The sequence below is a fragment of the Euphorbia lathyris genome, chromosome 8 (assembly GCF_963576675.1).
Source record: "Euphorbia lathyris chromosome 8, ddEupLath1.1, whole genome shotgun sequence".
Lineage (NCBI taxonomy): Eukaryota > Viridiplantae > Streptophyta > Magnoliopsida > Malpighiales > Euphorbiaceae > Euphorbia > Euphorbia lathyris.
Genome location: NC_088917.1, coordinates 80,687,525 through 80,698,159, shown reverse-complemented (window position 1 = coordinate 80,698,159; position 10,635 = coordinate 80,687,525). Strand labels below are relative to the sequence as shown.

The 10,635-nt window shown below is 38.1% G+C and overlaps 1 long non-coding RNA gene across 2 annotated transcripts; it reads left to right on the top strand.

The window, feature by feature from the left end:
- The first annotated feature begins 2,324 nt into the window (after positions 1-2,324).
- LOC136202226 (uncharacterized) lies at positions 2,325-9,560 on the top strand. 2 transcript variants are annotated; one of them, XR_010674359.1, is made up of 3 exons: positions 2,325-2,496; positions 8,523-8,711; positions 9,315-9,560. It is a non-coding gene; the product is annotated as an uncharacterized lncRNA (long non-coding RNA). The 2 variants fall into 2 exon arrangements; XR_010674360.1 differs by lacking the exon at positions 2,325-2,496 and adding an exon at positions 2,854-2,956.
- The last annotated feature ends 1,075 nt before the right edge of the window (positions 9,561-10,635 follow it).

Here is a 10,635-nt window from a genome sequence, read left to right as displayed (position 1 = left end):
CCATTCATCAAAGACTTCATAAACCCCACTCTCTTCATCACAAGATCGCTTCTCATTGACTCCTCATAAGGTTGATGCTTCCTCAACAAGCACAACATATACACCCACACACATTCATGTCAATAAGGCACATAATAGTGAATTTCGGATTTACCAAGCCTTGACTTCCTTCCATCTTCTCTATATTCCCCGGGAAGTCATTCCCCCTCAATAAACAATCACCAAATCCAACAACAAGATCACCCCTCATGGACCCATCATAGGAAATGTTCTCCCTCAACATGAAGCTCACATTCCTCACAACAAGCTTGCCTCTCATAGGCTTATCATAGGGAAGGTTCTCACTCAACATAGAGTCCACATTCCTCACAACAAGATCATCTCTCATGGGCTCATCATAGGGAAGGTTCTCCCTTAACATACACAACCAAGCTTCCAACATATATATTTCAACAAAACACAAAAGAATAAGTTCAGATTTTACCAAGTAAGGGACTTGATTCTTTTGCATGTGGTATGTGCTAAGTGTCCCTGTGCTATCAATAGACATCATGGAGCAACCTTCATCCTCTTCTCTAAAGCTCAACCCACCATTTGTAGAGCTAGGTGCACTATCTCACGAATCCCATGCTATATTATGTGGTAGCCTTCTCAAAAGTTGAAGCCCTTTAAGAAGCCCTTTAGGTGGCTCATTGGCAGACACGTACTTGTCACCTTCGGACATCGGCTCAACTTCCTCACTTCCAATTTTGATCTCCCCTCTCTCAACTTCATTCTCCTCTTTGGATTTGACTTCATTAGGAGAGTGGCTAGCTAACGCATCCATGGAACCCAAGTTAAGATGATTTAATGTATCACTCGTTCCACCAATGCACCCATTCACACTCAACTCCCGAGTTGGACAATCTTCCAAAGTGGCCTCCGTTTTCTTATTAGGAGAACTCTTCAAAGGTGTAAGGACATATCGGATTCTGCCTTTGCGTATGGTGTAGGTGTTGCTTTTTCCCGCATATGAGGCAGCACAATCAAATTACCATGGCCTACCAAGTAGCACATCACAAGCACCCATCTCCACAACATCACACAGAGCTTCATCCCCATAAGCTCCAATAGTGAAAGGAACTTTACACCAATGAGTAACTTGAAGCTTTTCCACCTCGTTGACCCAACCAAGGCGGTAAGGTCTAGGATGTGGCTCGAAAACCAATCCAAACTTACTCACGACGGACCGACTAATGATATTCACTTGGCTTCCTCCGTCGATCACCATCTCACACTTCTTCCCAAGAACTAAGCATCGAGTTCTAAATAATCGATGTGTCAAGATTTAACAATCTAGTTTATGTTCAATTCAATGCCAAGATTCTCAACAAAAATAAAAGACAATTAGGAAAAAAAATAGATGTTCTTCTTTCTAATGAAGCTATTAGTGCACAAGATTGGATTGCTGAAGGTGGAGATGAGGACATTGTGTCCGATGAAAATGAACAAGATCTGGAGCCTAGAAGAAGTTCAAGGATTCAAAAAATAAGAGAACTCGAAGAAGATTTTGTTTCGGATGAAGATGATGTAGAAGAAGATATGAATTATGATTTTGAGGAAGAAAATGAAGAAGTTTTTGAACTTGAAGAATACGGAGATGAAGTGGAACTAGAATAAGTTAAGTTTAAAGTAATATTATTTTGTTGCCTTATTATGTCATTGATGTGTTATTTTTATTTTTAAGGATATTAATATAACAAAATATTTAAATATTAATTTTTTTTCTTAAATATTTATTATTATTAGTTTTTAGATAGTATAATTTATATTTTAATTGTATTTATATAATAATTTATTTAAAAAAATTAAAAAATTCAAAACTAATTAATCTTCGATTGATCTTTAAGGCCCATGTCCGCCCGACTAGCGCCTAGCGCTTTTTACAACCTTGGAGACGAGTATCAATTCAAAATAATTAAAAATTACGGTTATGGGAATACAATGCATACATGTTACCCAATGATCCCGACTCCTTTATATGAAAAATATATTAATAACCTAAAAATTTAACATGTGGGATTTGAAACCATAAATGTCTCGTCCAGTGATCTAAACCATTTAACTAAATTACTTTTAGGCTTAAAGCATTATTTGGTCTCTGACCTATCCAAAATTGTGTTATTTGGCCTCTGACCTATTTATGGTTTGAAATCCCACTTGTTAAATTTTTAAGTTATTAATATATTTTTCATATAAAGGAGTCGGGATGACTGGGTAACAGTCTCTATATAAGAAAACCCTAAATTACTCTTCCTCCTCCCCCAGCCACCATCTACATCACTCTCAATATTCTCCCTAATCTGTGTCTAGCTACCAGATTGGGAATAAACAAGACAGTAAGAAGCGCAATTCCAGTTTTTCCAGTTCATTAGTGTCAACTTCTTCTTCATTTCAAACTTGTTTTGACATAGTAATTTTCCACAGATCCTAGATTGGTAAAATCTGGTATCCAAGGTAACATCTATGTTTAAGTGTTAAATGAGTTGTTGTGTCATCTTGAGTAGGGAGCAATTATTTAGATTCTTTTTTCTGTTGTGGCATAATTAGATTGTGCAGGCATACCGTTTTCCCAGATCTCTTTCTTCCTTTGAATTTGATTGTTTTGACAATTTTCTGAACTCTTCTCTTCCTGCATGTTCAACCACTCACTGTTTGAGATCCCGAAGACAATAATTTCTTATATAAGTAAAGCTTATTGATGTTTTGCAAAGAGATTTTGTTATAGCTTCCAAAGGCAAAGGAGTTATTAAAGATTGGGATTTCAGGGTTCACCAGCCTATCTTTACAATAATTGCAAGTATCTTAAAGCGACTCAACTCTTATCTCAATTCATGTAAAGTTGAAGCTGATACAAGTGTGATATGATTATTTGATGCTGAAGTTGAACATTTCTACATTATGCAAAATTAATTTGGTATGCACCCATGGTCGACAGGAATTTAAACCATTATTTCTCTATTTAATACCATCTTTATACGCAAGGGCAAGCACCACACATCTATTAAATTAGTAAAAGATAAATTTTATTATTAAGTTGTTATATGGGTTGGTTTGTTGCAAAAACTAATTATGGTGCTTTTACTGGACTTATTTTAACACTATTAAGGAGATATCTTCATCAACAACTTCTAATGGTCTGAAAAATGCTTTCTTTTTCTTCGAATTGTTTTATTTTTCTTCAAATTTAGTGTTCGACTTGGTAAAGAGATGTCTTCATCAACAACTTCTAATTGTAACAATATGATTCTCAGTGATTGTTATTGATGATAAGTTTAGTATTTATACAGAATACAGTTTACTCTAGGTAAACAACTATAGTCAACAAACTAACCTATATTCTAGCTAGAGATAAGTAACAGAATAAATACAGATAAGTAATAACTAAATACATAGTCTAATACACCCCCGTAGTCGAAAGGTTCGGAGGGCAAACATTGAGGCTATTTCGAAAATCTTCAAATAGTGTCGATGGTAGACCCTTGGTAAAGATGTCAGCAATTTGATAACGAGAAGACACGTGAATGACACGGACTTCTCCTTTGGCAACTCGTTCTCAGACAAAGTGAATGTCCATTTCCACATGTTTGGTGCGGTGGTTCTGAACCGGGTTGCCTGTCAAATATACGGCGCTGATGTTGTCACAGTACACTAGTGAAGATTTCTGAATTGGGCAGCCAAGTTCCAACAACGGGTTTCGGATCCAGTATGTCTCAGACACGATGTTGGCAACGCCGCGATATTCGGCTTCTGCGCTAGAACGGGACAGCGTTGGCTGTCTTTTTGCGGACCATGATATGAGATTGTCTCCTAGGAATACACAGTAGCCTGATGTTGATCGGCGAGTGTCGGGACAGCCTGCCCAATCGGCATCCGTATATGATATCAATTGATTGAGAGGAGATGCTAGAAGTGTGAGGCCGAACTCAATAGTTCCTTTAACATACCTGAGGATGCGTTTAAGGGCAGCCATGTGTGTTGTTTTGGGATTGTGCATGAATAGGCATACCTGCTGAACCGCATATGAGATGTCAGGTCGGGTAAGAGTGAGGTACTCAAGTGCACCAGCCAATCTTCTATATTCAGTTGGGTCATGATAAGCAGAACCAGAAGAGATACTGAGCTTTTGCTTGGTGTCCACTGGAGTGGTAGCCGGATTGCACGAGCTGAGTCCGGCTTTTGCAATGATGTTGGAAGCATACTTTCGTTGAGAAAGGAAAAGAGAGCCTGGAGAGTGAGTTACTGATATTCCCAAAAAGTAATGCAGAGGACCCAAGTCTTTCATTGCAAATTCGGAACTCAATTGGGACATTATGGAAGCCTGAAGTGTGTCAGACGAGGTTATTAACACTATATCATCAACATACAGAAGAAGATAAGCCGTGTCCGAGCCTTGTTTGTAAACAAAAGGTGAGTTGTCAGATATGCTATTGGAGAACCCAATTTTGAGAACAAAGTTAGCAAAACGCTGATACCAGGCCCGAGGTGCCTGTTTGAGGCCGTATAATGATTTCTGTAGCAGGCAGACATGATCAGGATACCTGGAATCCCGAAAACCCAATGGTTGATGCATGTATACTGTTTCATGATGATCCCCATGCAAGAAAGCATTTTTGACGTCTAATTGCCGAATTTTCCAATTTTTAGACAGCGCTATGCTGAGGACAGCACGAATAGTGGCTGGTTTAACCACATGGCGAAATGTTTCACCACAATCAATTCCTGGCAGCTGTCCTGAACTATTTCCAACCAATCTTGCTTTATATATCTTAAAGGAGCCATCTGACTTTGTTTTGTGCCTAAAAATCCACCAACTACGAATAATGTTAGCACATTTTGGACGGGGTACAAGTACCCACGTCTTATTTTGAATAAGAGCCTCAAATTCATCAGTCATGGCTTGTATCCAGTTTGGATCACTTAATGCAAGAGCGGGTGATTTTGGAATAGGAGATATGGGAGATTGGGTTAAGACAGAGAGATTTAGCATGCGATGGGGTTTGTGGATTCCATGTTGGGCTCTTGTTGTCATTTTGTGAGTATTAGGAACCTGTAATTGAGGAGAGATGACAGGATTATCAGAAGATGTTTGTGGTGCAGTGGAGGAGGATAGGGAAGGTGAGACTGACTCGAAGGATTCTGTTTGCGTTGTGCGCACGGACGATGGTGCGGCTGGACTGATATTGCGCGACGAGACCGGAGATGACATTGATGGACTGATTAAATTCGACGGGACATCAGAGGATACAGACTGATTAATGGGAGTGGACTTAGAGACAGACGCCGCAGATTGATTCGACACGACAGGGGACGACGACGTTGATTGGTTTGACACGACAGGGGACGATACGATTGACTCGGGGATGATAGAATTTCGAGAATGAACAGCAGGTAGAAAATTATTGTCCGACCCGGAATGAATTGGAGGGGAGGGATCGTGATTTTGAGGCGCGGTAGAAAACGGAAGTGTGGATTCGTCAAATACAACATGTCGGGAGATTATGATTTTGTTCTTAGACAAGTCCAGACACTTATAGCCTCTATGATTAGATGGATAGCCTAAAAATACACATGGATGAGAATGAGATTCAAGATTATTTCGTGTTTGGGATGGAATTAGAGGGAAGCAAAGGCATCCGAAGACGCGCAGGTGGGAGTATGTAGGTTCCTGGTGATATAGAATTTTGGTTGGTGATTGATATCCTAGAACCTTGTGAGGATATATATTTAGAAGATAGGTTGCTAATTCGAGGGCATGATGCATGACTGCTCTAATCAGATTAGTAATTGTGCGAATGGTGCGTTCTAATTTTCCATTTTGAGGTGAGGTGTACGGACATGAGAACCGGAATTGCATGCTGTTAGTTTGACAAAATTGTTTGAAAGAATTATTATTGAATTCACCCCCATTGTCACACTGAAAAACTTTAATTTCTCTTTCAAACTGAGTTCTGACATATGACCGAAAGATAAGAAAAACGGAATAGACTTGTGATTTGTGAGCTAACAGAAAGCTCCATAGAAAATTAGTGTAAGAATCGAGAAATAGAACATAAAAACGATGACCACCCGAGCTAAGAACGGGTGATGTCCAGATATCACTATGAATTAAATCAAATGGCATACAAGCAAAATTGTTCGAGGACTGAAAGGGTAATTTTACTTATTTTCCATTAATACATGACGAACAAATAGAAGAATCCGTAACTTTATTACAAGAAATTAAATTCTTATTGACCAGGGCGTTCAAAACAGGAGGCCCTGGATGACCTAATCTATGATGCCAAACGACGGAAGATAAAGCAGTAAAAGCAGAGTGAGACGACGATGAATTGGGGAAGCTAGAGGTGACTGGATATAGATTGCCGAAGCTTTTACATCTCATGATAATATTTCCCGTCCGTAAATCCTTCACAGAAAAACCGAAAGGATCAAATTCCACAGAAACTTGGTTATCTTTAGTAAATTGACGGACATAAATTAGATTTTTGATAAGATGAGGTGCATGCAGGACATTGATTAACTTTAAAGGGTGATGTTTAGAAGCTAAAGTTGCATTACCAGATCCACAAACAGGCATACAATGACCATTATCGACAATTATGGTTTCATTGAGACTCGAATTAAAATAAGAAGTGAGTGTACCTTTGTCGGCTGTCATGTGTGATGTAGCTCTTGTGTCCATATGCCACTGATCAAAAGGTGGAGTTAGTGTCATGGTGTGCATAGCTTCAGCAATATCTGTAGGCACATATGATGGTGATTCCATATGGAGGTGTGCTTGTTGCATGTGAGGACGTGGTCCGAGAATACCAGACTGGGACGGTTGCCTGCCTGATGTGGGATAGGGGCAAGGAGGAGATGCCCATGATTGCGGCGGTGCCCAATGGTAGGTATATATCCCCAATGAGGAATAGCAGCAGGGCGATAGTGCGGTGACTGAGATGATCGGTGGTGGTGTCTGCCGCCTCTACCGTGATAGGGACGACCACCATGTCTACCGTCGCAGTACGAGGAGGAGCCGCAATATTGCGCAGGTCGGGAAGACTGGTGTTGCAGCGGCGGAACAGTAATGTCACCAGACGACACAGTTAATGCAACAAGTTCGGACGGAGGGAGATTCTTACGGGCACGAGCAGTTTCCTCCAGAATCAGCATGGATCGAGCTCTCTAAAAAGTGGGAAGGGGATCCCCATGTCTAATTTGAGTGCCGACAGTATCATACGCGTCAGTCAGACCGGATATAAGCTATAACACCATCTGATCATTGGTAACCGGGCAATCCACATTTGATAATTGATCAGATAGGGATTTGAGGTGCTAACAGTATGTGGAGATATCAGAATAGTCACTGAATTTGGTTTTGGAGAACTCTTGTTGAAGAAATAAAGCCCGAGAATTTTTGTTGTCTGAGAAAATCTCTTGAAGACGGCTCCAGCCCTGGCGGCTGTGGAGTCGGCTACAATAATAGTATGTAGAAGGTCAAGGGAGATGGTGCTATAGATCCATTGAAGAACAACAGCATCAATACGAGTCCAGAGAGCAGGATTGGATTGTTTGAGAGTATTAGCGGAATGGTCTGTGGGTGAGGGAGGAAGTATGTGGTCTAAGACCTCAAATGTCTTGGAATGGAGTTTGAATAGAGCCGCCCAAGTAGGATAATGTCCCTTTTCTATGTCGAGGGTTATTTTGATGAAGGTAGATATGTTGGATACGATGAGGGAGGGATGGTGATTAGGGTTTGTGTCTGTGGTGCTAAGGTTTGAGTTTGTGCTGTTGAGGTTCGAGTTTGTGTTTGGTGGTGTTCCGGCGGTGGAGTTTACCGTGTTGGTACTCATGATCGGCGATAGGAGGAGAGGGATGGTGTTTCGATTTGGCTGGATCGGTGGAGGTGGTGGCCGGAATCTGTGACGGCGACGGCGGCGGCCGTATATTGGAGAAGATAGATAGTTTTTCGGTGAAGGTAGGAGAGAGGGAGAGGATTAGGGTTAGGTTTAGGTCTCTGATACCATGTAACAATATGATTCTCAGTGATTGTTATTAATGATAAGTTTAGTATTTATACAGAATACACAGTTTACTCTAGTAAACAACTATAGTCAACAAACTAACCTATATTCTAGGCTAGAGATAAGTAACAGAATAAATACAGATAAGTAATAACTAAATACATAGTCTAATACTAATAGTTTGAAAAATGCTTTCTTTTTCTTCAAATTGCTTTATTTTTCTTCAAATTTAGTGTTCGACTTGGTAAGGAGATGTCTTCGTTAAAAATGCTTTTTTTTCTTCAAATTGCTTTACTTTTCTTCAAATTTAATGTTCGATTTGGTAAGAAGATGTCTTCATCAACAACTTTTTATGGTCTAAAACATTCTTTCTTTTTCTTCAAATTTAGTGTTCTGACTTGGTTAATTTAGTTGCTTGATAGAGACAAGATAGCAAGGTAAACAATGATTTTAACTTAGTTTAATTTTGTGCAGGAAAACATGTTGCTCAAGAAATAGGAAGACACTTTGTCTCAAGATGTGAGTGCATCAGCAAATCTTCCAGACACTCCCAATAACAAAAAAGGATATTCTAGCATTGATTTCATAATGTGGCCGGCGAAAATGGTACTCTTCTCTCTCTTGGTTTCTCGAAGCTATGATTTTCTCAGCTCCCTCTAAAAGGTCAGTTTTGTTCTTCTGATCCATTATCTTTTTTCTTATTTGTTATTATCTTTCTTTTTGATTATGTATTTGGGTTACACAGGTTGCTTTTATTAATTAACTAATTTGATGTTTGGTTTATTTGAACCCTAAATCTGTAAAACCTAATCTAACCTTTGAATGCTAATTCAATCTCATTAATTCTTATTATGTTTTTTTTTTGTGCTTTTAACTTGTTTTAGTGTTTATTATTCAGAATGTAACTGAAGTTTTTGGTCTTTCTTCTTCTGTTTAAGAAAATACTTTCTCCTACACTTTTGCTTTCTCTTATAAAGTATAGGAATGAAGAAGAGTTTCTCTTCACTCTTTAAAATCCTAAACATTTAAAATCAAAATTAGTTGAAATCTAAATTAAAAGAAAAAGACATGGCAACCAAGTCCTCAATAATATTGAGTTTGTTATTTGTTGTAGTCATCACTACATGTTAGTTTTTCTTTCTATTGAATTATCTTTTGTTTTTCAGAATTTTGATTTCATATATAATGATAGAATTTATACTTGAACAATGGTGTAGAAAGAGGAGGAGATGGTGATAATATCTTTTGTTTGGAAAAAATGTGCAGATTGCAACGATGAGAGAAAATGGCATTGTGAAACTCCTTGCCACTATATCAAGGATCGATGTCTGAGCTCTCCTAAAATATCTAATCTCGACTCTCCAATCATAATTAATAAACATCATCCTTCTTCTACTCGGACTGTTTTTACTTTCGTTACCCTCTATGTATGCATATCTTTTTAAAGACCAATGTCGAAAGACACTTTCTTCTATGTTGCACCTCAATTTCGAACTTGAAGGAGTTGCTAAACTTTGAAGCAATGGCATGACATCAACATTATCATCTAGATAGTATGTAGACTTGTTTGGTTTTTGTCCAACTTTATGTAAGTTTTATGTGTTTTTTTTTTTTGTTTTGGGCCAGACCATATAAAAGTCCAATATGCTAAGTATGGGATGCCATCATCAACTTTCTAACATTCTCCAATATCAATTCATCACTTATCACTGTACAAAACAGAACAACTACATGTCATGGAACCACTTTAACTAAAAGCTCAAACTGATAGTTAACGTCCAATCATATATCTTATATTAATCTCCAATACACCCCCACACGCAAATGCCCCTTGGACTTGCAGCGTGCACAATGCAGGTCCATCCTACCATGTGTTATTAATTTAATTCCACACAATAATGAGGTTGTCGGGACTCTAACTCTCAACCATTTGGTCCAAGCAGCTCTGATACCATATCAAGGAACAACTTTAATTAAAAGCTCAAGCTGATAGTCAAAGCTCAATCATATATCTTATATTAATCTCCAATACTACAGTGGTAGTGGTTATCAAGTTATTACTTGTGGTTTTAAATGAAACTATAATATAAAATAACCATTGTGTGGCAAGTACCATTCTAAAAAATTCATTCATCATGAGAATATGACTAGACAATGTTGTGTTTTCCAAATCTAATACAACATAGAATTTTGATCCGTACTTCTAGCATATTAATAAAATTTGGTCTTTATCCCTTTATTATTTTTTCTTTTATTTTAGAATATGTTTGAAGATGCAATGAGTGTAATTATGAATCTTTTCATTTTTTTAGGAAAGAAAATCTTCATTAACATAGAACACGAGAATCCTTACAAAGAGCAGAAGCCAACCAGTAAGAGGTTACGTTTTTTGGACATCTAAGTTTTACTAATTTTTTAGTAAATAACTTTGTTACTTGTGTTCATTTCTAGCTTTAGTATCTATCCTAATTCATGAAAAATCAAACTTTCGAGTGAAAACCAACTTGATAAATTGGTCGATCCTTTAAGTAGGGTTGATTTGATAAATATGTTCGTTTACCTATTCAATAAATATACATGGGCATCA